Here is a 12,450-nt window from a genome sequence, read left to right as displayed (position 1 = left end):
AGATTTTCAGTTATCTATTTAAATTACATTTGTGCTAAGCCATTTGTTTTGATAAAAGAAGACTCACGACTTTATAACACTCAAAATGCTCAACAAGAGTGCCCGTGCCAGAGGCACGGGTTATACCTAGTACTTTATATTCTTGGTTGCTAGTTATCCATTCTCCCATGTGGGCCTATTCTCACACGCCCCCTCACGTGTGGCATTCTTTGAGCCTAACACGTGTTTTTTTTTCTTTACGGGTGACGTGGAACACGTGTGGCTTTTAAGCCTATCACGTGTGGGCCTAGCTCTGATACCATGTTAAGTTTGTGGTCATCCAACTCAAAACCAATTGGCAATGAGTGGAGAGGACCTATACTTTGTATTCTTGGTTGCTAGTTATCCATTCTCCCATGTCTCACAGGCGGAATCAAGATTTCATACTAGACAGGGCAATCTCTATAAAGTAAACTTCTCCATATAATACGTATGGCTTTACAAGATACAACACAAGACAGTTTTTCTAAGAACATCCTTACATATCATGATTTTTTACATTTATCTTAATAATCTAAATAAAACAATAGAAGTAAGCTTTTGACTTAAATTTACAAATTAACTTAACATTGGATAACTGAATTGAGTACTAAAATATCGATAGATCTTATCAATTATTCTACATCTTAAAGAACAAAAAGTCACATAATTTTATTGATCATTAATCTAAGGTCTTCCTGTTATAATTATTCGATGACACTTGAAGTAGAAAAAGTTACATAGCTAAGAGTGTACCCAAGCAAAAACAAGATTTTTTCTAACAATTGGTCAATTAATTTAGGGTTCCTTGGCAGTTAGAAACCAAAATGAAGAAACAGAGGGAAGGGATTTGAAGCTATATCTTTGGGATGGAAGCATACAAACTCCACCACTAGAGCGAAAGTAAACTATAGTTAATAGTGGTAGCTTGTGTTATATATATTTGGAGATCAGGCCGGGCCGGCCTAGTCTCCACATAGTTCGGCACCTGCCGACATGGATACCCGTCTACCAACCACGACAAAAAAAAGTTACAAGGTTAATGCCTTCAAGATCAAAACTTTCATTAGGATAAATATTGCTAAAATAAGAAAGATATTTATGTCTTCAAAAGAAGATTTTGATATTGAGAACATTTATTGGGCCTTAGGCCTTACCTTTTATTCCCACAAACCCAATCTTTAAATTTTGGAATATCTCTTAACTTCTTATTAGGCTAGAGCATTTATACTTCTCCATTCAAATTGAGCATATTTTCAAGAGTTTAGGATTATAAGAACTTCTGGGGATAAGTCCACAACCACGTCCGACAATGACCACACCTTAAATTCATTCAAATTCTAGACTTTTCCTTGGAATCGATGTTACTAAAATCGAAACTAAAGGATTTCTTTTTTGTCCCGTATACAAAGATACCTACCATATCTTTTAATTCTAACAATATTTCTTACCCAATTTATAGGCTAGAACGTTAACAAACTCTTCACCAAGTAAGCCTATAAAGTAGAACCGACATTGGTTTCTATAAGCATAATCTCTGCTTTTATACTATGTTACCGAGTCTTGACTATATTGTTAAATTGGTCCAAACATTACCATAAAACTGCAAGATTTTCATTAATTTGAAATATTCTTTCTAGAAGATCTTTAATATTTTAAATAGTTATTGTCCACAAGCCCAATATTAAATTTATAATCTCTCCTTATCAGTTTTCTCAACAATTTCTCGCAAAAGCAGAGCAAAAGACTTCAAATCCCACCCTATAAATAAATGAAACCAATCTATAGTTTCATCACAAGGTCTGCAATATTTTCTTCAATTTTGTATTCAACTGTCTGAGTACTTGGTACAAGTTACTTTCTCTCATATCTTTTCATTTCTCTTCTTTGGTTCACACAACTAGTAAGGGACCTCTTGGCTAATTCGGCGGTCAACAACCATGTTGAATCAAGGAGTTTCCTTTGTCAATCAGTCGAATCAGATCACTGAAAACTTGGACGCCTAAAGGTTGAAAAGACAATAGGACCTTATGTTGGTCCAAAACTATTTGGTAATTCCAATTTGTTTGTTCTTCTATTTTCAAACAACAATATGTATATAAATATACATACTATTATTTTGTTCTTCTACGTGTTCCTCTTGTAAGAAAGTTTATTCAATATAAAGTTATATTTTGCAGAAGTACATTATCTATCATTATGACTTACACTCTCATGATTATCCTTCGTGGATGTGTTTGGAGAACTCGACTTCCCTTGCGAGTGATGGAAATTGCTTGGCCTCCAACAAAGTAAACTCATCTTTCTTTTTCTAATATTTTTCATTAGTAATTTGGACTAGATGTAAAATACCTATTAACTAATAACAAACCAAATCAGTGATGGTGTATAGTGTTGGAAGGAATTTTATCAGACCACTTGTACCACTCAAATCAGATTATGTCTTAGTATTCATTATCTATTCCGATATGTTCTCCGTTTCTTTTAATATTTTTTTGGTTGGTCTCTTGGGACCTACCTATTTTAGTTCTAGATCTCTTCATTTTTTTCATCTATAACTAGTAGAAGTTAACCCTAGATGGTCCCTCTAGTCAAAAGATCAATAATTCGATTTCCTAACATTGAGATTGCTTTTGATTTTGATTCAGGGCTTACATGACCTGACATGTCAAACTGTAGCTGACATGTTAAGAGGGAAAACACCAGCTCAGATTCGTTCGATATTCGGCATAGAAAATGACTTCACCCCGAAAGAAGAAGAAGCGGTTGAGATGGAGAACCAGTGGGCTTTTGAGTGATTGAAAGTCAGAAAGCCACCAGATCTGGTACTTCAATAATAAAGAGCAATCTCGATGCTATATGACCCCGACAAGATATTCATCGTAGAGTATCGGCTAGAGTAGGAGTTTCTTTTGATGAACTGTTAGTGTACTTTTTTGGTTACCGTATGGTTATGAAATCGCAAATACTCTCTTTGTTGTTGCTCTATATAAATGAAGTTTGTTGGGATATTCTGATTTTTCTTCTGTTTTTATTGTTGTGGGCATTGTGGTCTAAAGGCTTGTTTGTTATCTATATCTGTACTTCTGTACTCACAACTCATTCCATTGTTCAAGTCCCACTAGGGCTGATAGAGTGAGAGGCTTAATAAAGGAGCTTTATTTTCCGAAAACTCTATATCAACTGAATACAATGAAACAAATCAAGTTTCTGAGCTACCAATAGTCATTTATGGCCGATAAATCTTTCGTTATTTTCATAATTTTCATCAGTTGGATCCAATCAAAGTAAATTTTGAAAATTAGCTCACTAACGTGTGACAGTAAAAATGATTGGAAAATGAAAAAGGGGGTCGAATTACAAGTTGGTCACCTTTGGGGGGCCATTTTGGTGACTTGGTCATCTTTAGAGAGCCAACATTGAATTAAACCTATTGAATATAAAGGCAATCTTCCCAACAGTTACTGAATATAACCAATAATAGTTGCAAGTTCACATTACTCAATGAAAATGATGTAGAACTTGAGTAAAAGATTCATGATATATCAATTATGTTGTCCAAGAACTAATATCGCATAACTAATCAAAAACATTTTTGGGACTGTTTTAGGCGCTAAACCAATCATAAAGACTCTAGTAGAACAAACCTAATACATGTTCTTTTTAAATTGTTCATTCGATCTTAAATAGTTTGCGTCAAACAACTTAACGTTGAAAATCCCATAGATTTGTCCATGAAAATTATCCTTGATTACTACAATATGCATCAGATAACGGTAAAGATTTGTCTGGCTTATAAGCTTCACAGATTTGATCATCTCAATTATATCAAGTACTTTGAAATACGGTGTTTACATTATTGTAGCTCATACCGAAAAGATAACATATTAGTACAAATTTCTACATGAAGTTTAACGATGAAACTTCACATCTTTAACGTCATTCTATCTTTACCTCGACTTAACCTGGACATTAGACATTTGCGTGGGTTACAAACGTTTACTAGTATATTTTGATTTTTATTGAGTTTCCTAATTTTCACCTGCAATTATAACTGTTTGATCAACAATTGTCACATTATCCACGAAGGCGTTAACTTAAAGTGATGTTTTATGATCAAAGTCCTAACACTATTGATTGCAAGTACACAAAAGATGCACATACAAAATCATGTATCAGCAAAGAAGAGTATCCAAGACGAGTATCTAGGAAAATCTGACAAGATCAACTATGTACCCACTACGACTGAAAATCTACTATTAATGCATTCAATTTCACAATATTCATTAGCATTAATATTTGCTAAAATAAGAAAGAGACTTGTATCTTTAGATGAGGATTTTGAATTCCTAAACCCTTATTGTTTGTTCTCTTCCATAACTCCACCCATCCATCCAATCTTCAAAATTTTGGACATTTTTAAACATTTTATTGTGCTAGGGTATTTATACTTCTCACAAAGTTGAGCCCAACCTTTAAGAGTTGGTCGGTGTTAGACGCATATTCATTTTATAGGATTATAAGAATTTATGAGGGTAAGTTTGAAACCACACGACACCTTTATATGTGCTCATTTCCAGACCTTCACTTGGAATATATGTTGCTAAAATTGCAATATATATATATATATATATATATATATATATATACACACACATATATGTATATATATATATATATATATAATTGAGTAGCAGATCTCAAACCCAAACAATTCTTTTTATTTCAACCATATCTTTGAATTTTAAATTATTTCTTACCGTTTTATAGGCTAAAATGGTAATAATTCTTCCCCAAATAAGCCTAAAAGTGAAGCAACATTGGTCCTCTAAGTATAATCTTTATTTGCATAATATGGTAGCCAGTTTTGAGTATATCGTAACTTTATACATTTGGCCCGAATAATACCATTTCCTGTAGTTTATATATTATTTCTAAAAGATTTACAAAGCTTTTTAATGAGAAAAAATTGAATCTAAAATAATTAATGCTCACAAGCCCAACACAAGTTTAGAATATTTTCTTACCGTCTTTGCTCAAAGCCTTCACAATTCCTCGCAAAACCAAAGCATAAGACTTCCCATTTTACCTATAAATAAATGAAAAACAGTGTTTCATCCAACATAAGGTGTGCAATTTATCTTCAACTTTGTAATCAATTGTGAGAGCAATTGGTACAGCTAATGCTTTCGCTCATTTTTTTTCTTTTGTTACTCCATTACTAAGGGTAACCTGTGAAGGGGCACTTGGCGTATCAGATGATCAACACCCATGTAGAGTCAGTGAGTTTCTCTGGTGAATTGGGTGACTCCAGTCTCAAAAAACTTGTGGAGTCCTACATGTTAAAAGATGATAGGACGTCCCTTGGTTCAAAACTTTTTGGTAATTAAGATTTGTCTTTCTTCTACTTTTCAAATAAAAATGTGTATATATATACCATTATGTGTTCTTTTAGTTGTTCATCTTGTAGGAAAATTTATTCAATATAAAGTTCTACTTCGCAGGAGATATTATCTATTATTATGGCTTTCTCTCTCATGTTTATCCTCTCGTGCATTGGTTTGGGGAACTCGAATTTCCTTGCTGGTGTTGGAGATTGTTTCACCGCTAAAAAGATAAACTTATGATAATTGTTTTGCTATTTATTCCGTCGGTAGATTAGACTAGCTGTAAATAGGCTTGTAAATGGTAACTTATCGGATCAGATATAGGCATATCCGTATCCGATATCCGATAATTATTCGACGAGATATTATAAATCAATATGCGAATCCAAATCCGATAATATTAACGGATATCGGATAATATCCGATATTCGAAACTGAAACAAAACTTGGTATTTTTGGTTTAAATTTTCAACCATTAGCTCAAAATAATAAATCTCAACCATACATCTTATATATTATTATTCATAAATTTTTATTTTTATTATTTTTTGTATCACTTATTGGATATGGATATTTATCGGATCGAATATTAATGTATCTGTATCCGCCCGATAAGGAATATCCGAATCCGTATCTAAAATTTCGGATATTTTCTTAAATTTCGAATACGGATACGGACCGAATGTCGAATATTTGGATATCCATTGACAGACTCAGTTGCAAAATGCCTATTGACTAAATTGGTTGGAATTACTTTCAAGTGACGTAGATATTTTTGGGGCAAAAAGTTCCTTTTCCAGCTGCAGATAATCTTTTCGTCTCCTCCTACAACTAATACAACTATAGCCTAAATGGCCATCTTTTAGTGACGGGATCGTTATTTTGATATTCTAAAATTGAGCTTGCCTCTGATGTTGATTCAGGACAAGGAGGGAAGGTTGGTTCTTTGAAGATGGGTCAGGGTGTGGAAGCTCTTGAACTGGACCCCCAAACGAGCACATGGGCCCTTTGTTTACTTGATCCAAGTCGTATTTGTGTTGAAAAACTACAACTAAAAGCTGTGTCTGGGAATATACACTCACCTCCATGAGTCGAGCATCAACAGCGATTTGTAACACCTATACAAACACGTAAAAGATCATAGACGAGGTTATACTCAGGAAACAAAAAAGAGAACGTTTCGTAGCAAACGGCATAACATGATCATATTACTGGGACGACCTCTGATTCGGGGAAATAAGAAAATTATCCGAGGTGCAAAGACTTTATAAAAAAAAAGCAGGTCAACTAAAGTTGACCAATATATTTTCTAATTGTTATGGGAATAAAATTTTATTCACCATTTCTTCTCCATACCAGCAAAGGTCGCAGGTAAACTGCCATTGCTGGCGACCTTAATTTTTTTTTCCAAATCTTTCTCTCTCATTTTGTTTTTGGGTGATGTCCTAAATAACCCCTAACTTTATGATCAGCTTCCTGCCTAGCCCCTAACTTTATCAAAAATTCCCAGATGGCCCCTTTTTTCAGTTACCGTTAGAACACCGTTAACCAGTCATCAACTCTCCCTCCTACATCTCATCACCTCTCTCTAGCACCTCATCTTCTCGCCACCTCATCGTCTTCACCGGCGTCCGACCAATTTTTTGGCCCGCGACCTTCACAGAAAAAAAAATTTCCTCACTCCTCTCTTCAAAAAAAATGTTTTTTTTAACTCTCTCTCGCTCTCTACAGATCTAGAGAGAGAGAACCATTGAAGGTCTATTCGCAGACCTTCAAATGGTCTTCTTTCTCTAGATCTGTAGAGAGAGAGAGAGTTTAAAAAAAAGAGGAGGGAGGATTTTTTTTCTTTTCAAAGTCGCCGACGGAAAATTGGTCGACCGCCGACCTTCGCCAGTGAAGACGATGAGGTGGCGAGAAGATGAGGTGTCAGAGAGAGGTGATGAGTTAGGAGAGAGAGTTGATGACTGGTTAACGGTGTTCTAACAGTAACTGAAAAAAAGGGCCATCTGGGATTTTTTGACAAAGTTAGGTGATAGCCAAGAAGCTGGTCACAAAGTTAGGGGCTATTTGGGAAATAACCCCTTTTTTTCAATCCCCAAATCCTGCAATGGCCATCATCATTTGCATATCTCTCTCTTTCTTTTTGTCACTGTATCTCCATCTCTTTATCGCTTTCTCCCCAAATTTTTAGGGGAAATAAAACTTCTTGACCTAGAAACTGTTCATTATCTGTTCGATGAATTTCTTCAAAGAGGAGGAAGATATTATTGTTCGAGAAGAAGGAAATGATAAATACTCACCAAAACAACAAGAACCAGGACAAAAACAAAACCCCGACCCTGAGGAAGGGTATTATGAAATTGAATATACACGGAAGAAAAGATTTTGTGAAGGTAAAAATTATCAACTCAAAATCTCAGCTAACCATCACTCTAATTTTGAAACCCTAGCTCTATTTTGTTAGTGATAGGTTATTTGAATCTCAATATACTTTTGCTAATTCAACTGATTCTTTGGATTTTTGTTTGATTTCGTCTGATTGATAATTCAACTGATTCTTTGGAGTTATACTAGTTTCAATCTTTATCTTCTTTTGATTTGGTTTAATTCTTAATGGTAGAACTTTTGTCCCTTTCTCTAACCTAGGTTGTATTGGCCTGAATCAGCTAATACATGGAACCCTTTGGTAATGCCAGACAATGCAATTAAATCCTTGATGCATTTGAAGAATGGTTTTCTCTCTCTATACCCTCATCGATTGTTTTTCTAACTTTTGTTTATATTCATATATACTTCAATTCTCTCTATTCATTCTTGTTTTCTTCTTTATATCCTACAGTTTACTAGTAGAACAAGCCTCGCCTCAAGGAGTAAGCAGCAAAAAAGTGGGGGTTCTCCTACTACACCAAAGAAGAAACGGCAGCATCTAACCTCGAGCTCAGTTGGTTCTAAGGCTAGAAGTGTCTCTAGTTCAAAGACTAGGAAAAGCTCTAGTTCTAAGGCTGGGAAGAGCTCTTGTTCGAAGTCTATGAATGGCTCTGGATATAAGTCTGTGACTATCTAAGAAGAAGAAAAAGAAATGTTTTATTTTATTTTGTTGAGAAATACATAAGAACCAAACAAAGGACTACACAGAACTATTGATAAAAGACGGAGGACATTCCAAATCTTCCGTTGGTGGTGCTTTCTTCCCCATTTGGCCACCGCATCAGCTATCGAGTTATTCAATCTAGGAGTGAAGGTGGACTTAATATCGGTGAATTGACTTTTCAAGCAAAGAATTTCGGTTAAGTGCTTTCTGGATTGCCATTGTGTAGTGTAGTTTTGATCTTCCAAGAAATTTATAACATTGAGGTTGTCGCCCTCGATGTGAACATGGGTGATTTTGAGATTGATCGGCCAGAGGAGAGCGAACTTGATTGCTAAACATTCACATTCTTCCGCTTTTTGCCCCCTGACGGAGTCTGCAAGGGCTGATAGAAAGTTTGCTTGATGACCGTAAATAACACATCCAATTCCTGGCGGCTCTGATAAGATAGTGAAGGAGGCGTCAGTGTTGATTTTGAGAAATGGTGTCGATGGAGGGCCCCATTGGTGTTGCTTTGGTTCTTTGACTTTAGTGGTTAATTTTAGTAGGACTGTTGATGATGCTATAATAGTATGAATCGTCTGCAAAGGAGATTGCTTTTTTGATGTGAAGCACATGCTTCACATCTTCACATCTAGCTTTCCAGATGAACCATATGATTTTAGCACAAAGGTTAATAAGTTCCTCATCTAGATCCTTCCAAAAAAGAATTCATTGTGTTTCACCGAGGGAATCTGATCCGTCCTAACTTGAAAATAAAACCATATTGCTTTGGCAGAGTGACGCTGCAACAGAGTATGCCCAATAGTTTCATTAGAAACACAATTAATACAAGTAAAGATATTTCTAATAAATTTGCCTATTTTGTCTCTTATAGGGAGGCTATTTGTGCAACATTTCCATAGAAAAAGCTTTATTCCAGGTATCGTGTTAATATTCCAAATATGGTTCCACTCTGTGGAGTCGTTATTATACTCATTACTATTGGTTCGGAGATAATGATACATGGATTTGATAGTGTAGTTTCCTGATTTGCTCAAAGGCCATCTAGCTGTATCCTTGGTGTCCATTTGCAGATTAATACTCATAATGTCATTGCTAATGTTAGTAGAAAAACAATGTTTAATAATATTCACATTCCATTCATTATTGGTAATTAATTGACTAACCCATGTAAGATCCACATTTCTGGTGTTGGGTATGGGCGGTGGGTGGTTAGGGATCCAATTATCCAGCCAGATATTGATTCGTGTGCCTTTATTGATGTTCCAGAAGATGAGATTGGCCATTTGATCATAATGTTTTCGAATGGACTTCCATGGCCACGAGTGATTGGAGTTTGAGGGGTTAGGTCTATTAACTTTCGGAAAGTATTTGACTTTTAGAATGCGAGCCCAAAGCTCCTGAGGGTTCTTAATCATCCTCCAAACTAGTTTGCGGAGGAAAGCTTGATGGTAAATGGTTTTGATATGTCTATCTACTTATAATAGTCTGCGCCAAACAACTTAACGCTGAAAATCTCAAAGATTTGTCCATGAAAGTTATCCTAGATCAATGCAATATTCATCAGATAACGGTAAAGATTTGCCGGGCTTATAAGCTTCAGAGATCTGATCATCTCAATTATATCAAGTACTTTAAAATCCCGTGTTTACATTATTTTAGCTCAAACCGAAAAGATAACATATTAGTACAAATATCTACGTGAAGTTTAACGATGACACTTCACATCTTAAACGTCATTCTATCTTATCCTCGACTTAACATGGACATTACACATCTGCACCGCTTACAAACAGTTATTAGTATATTTTAATTTTTATTGGGTTTCTTATTTTCACCCGCAATTATAACTATTTGATCAACAATTGTCACATTATCAAAGAAGAGGTTAACTTAAAGTGATGTTTTATGATCAAAGTCCTAACACTATTGATTGCAAGTACACACAAGATGCAAATACAAAATCATGTATCCGACAAGACTCAAAAGAGTATCCAAGATGAGTACCTTATACAAAAATCTGACAAGATCATCCATGTACCCACCACGACTGAAAATCTACCATAATTCATTCAACTTCCCAATATTCATTAGCATTAATATTTGCTAAAATAAGAAAGAGACTTATACCTGATTTTGAATTCCTAAAACATTTATTGTTTGTTCCCTTCTATAATTCCACCCACCCAATCTTCAAAATATTAACATATTTGAACATTTTATCGCGTTATATTATTTATACTTCTCACAAAGTTGAGCGCAACCTTTAAGAAGCATGCTCATTTTATAGGATAATCAGAATATACGAGGATAAGTTTGAAACCACATGACACCTTTACATACGTTTAATTGTAGACCTTGATTTGAAATATATGTTGCTAAAAGTGTTCTTTTTATATGCATCAACCATATCTATGCATTCAAAATTATTTGTTACCATTTTATAAGCTAAACCGCTAATACTTCTTCACCAAAATAAGCCTAAAAGTTCTCAAAAAAAAAAAAAGCCTGAAAGTGAACCATTATGGTCCTATAATTATAATCTTTATTTCCATACTATGTTAGCCAGTTTTGAGTATATTATATATTGGGTCCGAACTATTCCAGTAGCATAAATATTAATTCTAGAAGATTTACCAGACCTTCAAAGGAACTTCTTTTTAAATAAGCTTTTATAAAAGTTTCTTAGTTTTTACTTGTTCTGCTGTCCAACTTGCAGTTGTTAGGGTCAACCTGTTGGATTGGAAGCATCCACCCAATACTTCTTTTGCCTTTACCTATCAGTATGTAATAATAATAAAGGCCAACGCTTTGGGGAAAGCAAAATAGTTTCTGGGGTGTGAAATTTTAAATGAAATATGTGATATTTTAGAAATTTTTCGGGAAACAAATTTTAAGGGGAAATAAAACATTGCTTCTTCCTCTTCTTGTTCTTCTTCATCATCTTCAACTCGGGTCACTATTTCCAACCACCATCTCCGGCCACAACCACCACCATTTTCTTCCTCCTCTCCCGCTCTCTCTCTCTCTCTTATAGTTTATCTTTCTCTCTTACTGGCTCTCTCTTAGACCTTCAAAAATTTTAGATCACTGGTCAACTAAACTCCTTAATGCAAGTCTTTTAAACATCAGATCTTCATCACGACAATCTTTCTGAAGAAAATTAATAGTTAATAAAGTTAGATCTGGATTTCCTTTTGCATAATTTCCAACATAAAGATAACACATCTTCTTGAATACAATATCATGTGTTGCTGAACACATAACCATCTCCCAAAACAGTAAAGAAACATCAATTCCGTCTGTCATACGTGAGATCACTTTCTTGAATAAATCTCTTTTTGAATCATCGGTTCCCGGTGCTCGACTTCCAGCGAGTTGCCGGAGTTGTAATTTCAAATATGATACTTCTCCTTTACTAATATTTGATGATTGAAATTTTTTGAAGAACTTACCCGGAAGGTTGAGGTGGAGATTGAGATTTTTGCATTTGTGCAGGAGGAGCCATTATTTGTTTGATTGATTTGATCAGTCAGGTGGAGAATTAGGGTTTCTTATGTAAGTTGAATTTGGGGTTTTGGCGAGTGAATTTCAGATTTGATAATTTGAATCGGAATGGGGAGTTTTTGGCAAGGAGAAAAATTTGAGATCCCTTGTCTCTCTCTCTCTCCGGATTCCCCTTGCCGGAATGGAGAAAAAATGGTCAAAAAATTTGCTTTCCCCTTAACATTTAGAAAATATACCAGTCAACTAAATTTGATTAGTTTTTGACAAAGTCTTCACACCCCGGAAACTATTTCCCCAAAGCGCTGGCCATAATAAATGTCATACACTCAAAATTGTTTCAGAATATTTGTTTGAGGACTAAACCATATGATTGGAGTCAACAATCAGTGATCCTAGTGAATATCCATAAAACAAGATATCTATCCACGAATTAGTGGCAACTAACTA

General features: G+C 34.9%; 2 long non-coding RNA genes across 2 annotated transcripts in view; one reads left to right on the top strand and one right to left on the bottom strand.

Annotated features, from left to right (window-relative positions):
- LOC147568366 (uncharacterized) overlaps positions 1 to 12,170 on the bottom strand; it is a 45,086-nt gene extending 32,916 nt beyond the window's left edge. The window contains exon 1 of the long non-coding RNA XR_015231034.1: positions 11,952 to 12,170. This is a non-coding gene — a long non-coding RNA (uncharacterized LOC147568366). The remainder of the gene's footprint in view (positions 1 to 11,951) is intronic.
- Positions 1,581 to 3,029, top strand: LOC147568367 (uncharacterized). Its single transcript, XR_015231033.1, has 3 exons — positions 1,581 to 2,069; positions 2,199 to 2,309; positions 2,667 to 3,029. It is a non-coding gene; the product is annotated as an uncharacterized LOC147568367 (long non-coding RNA).
- Positions 12,171 to 12,450: the final 280 nt, after the last annotated feature.

The sequence above is a fragment of the Eschscholzia californica genome, unplaced genomic scaffold (assembly GCF_041429995.1).
Source record: "Eschscholzia californica isolate CP2 unplaced genomic scaffold, dmEscCali1.0.p SCAF_1, whole genome shotgun sequence".
Lineage (NCBI taxonomy): Eukaryota > Viridiplantae > Streptophyta > Magnoliopsida > Ranunculales > Papaveraceae > Eschscholzia > Eschscholzia californica.
This window is presented reverse-complemented; position numbering and strand designations above follow the sequence as displayed.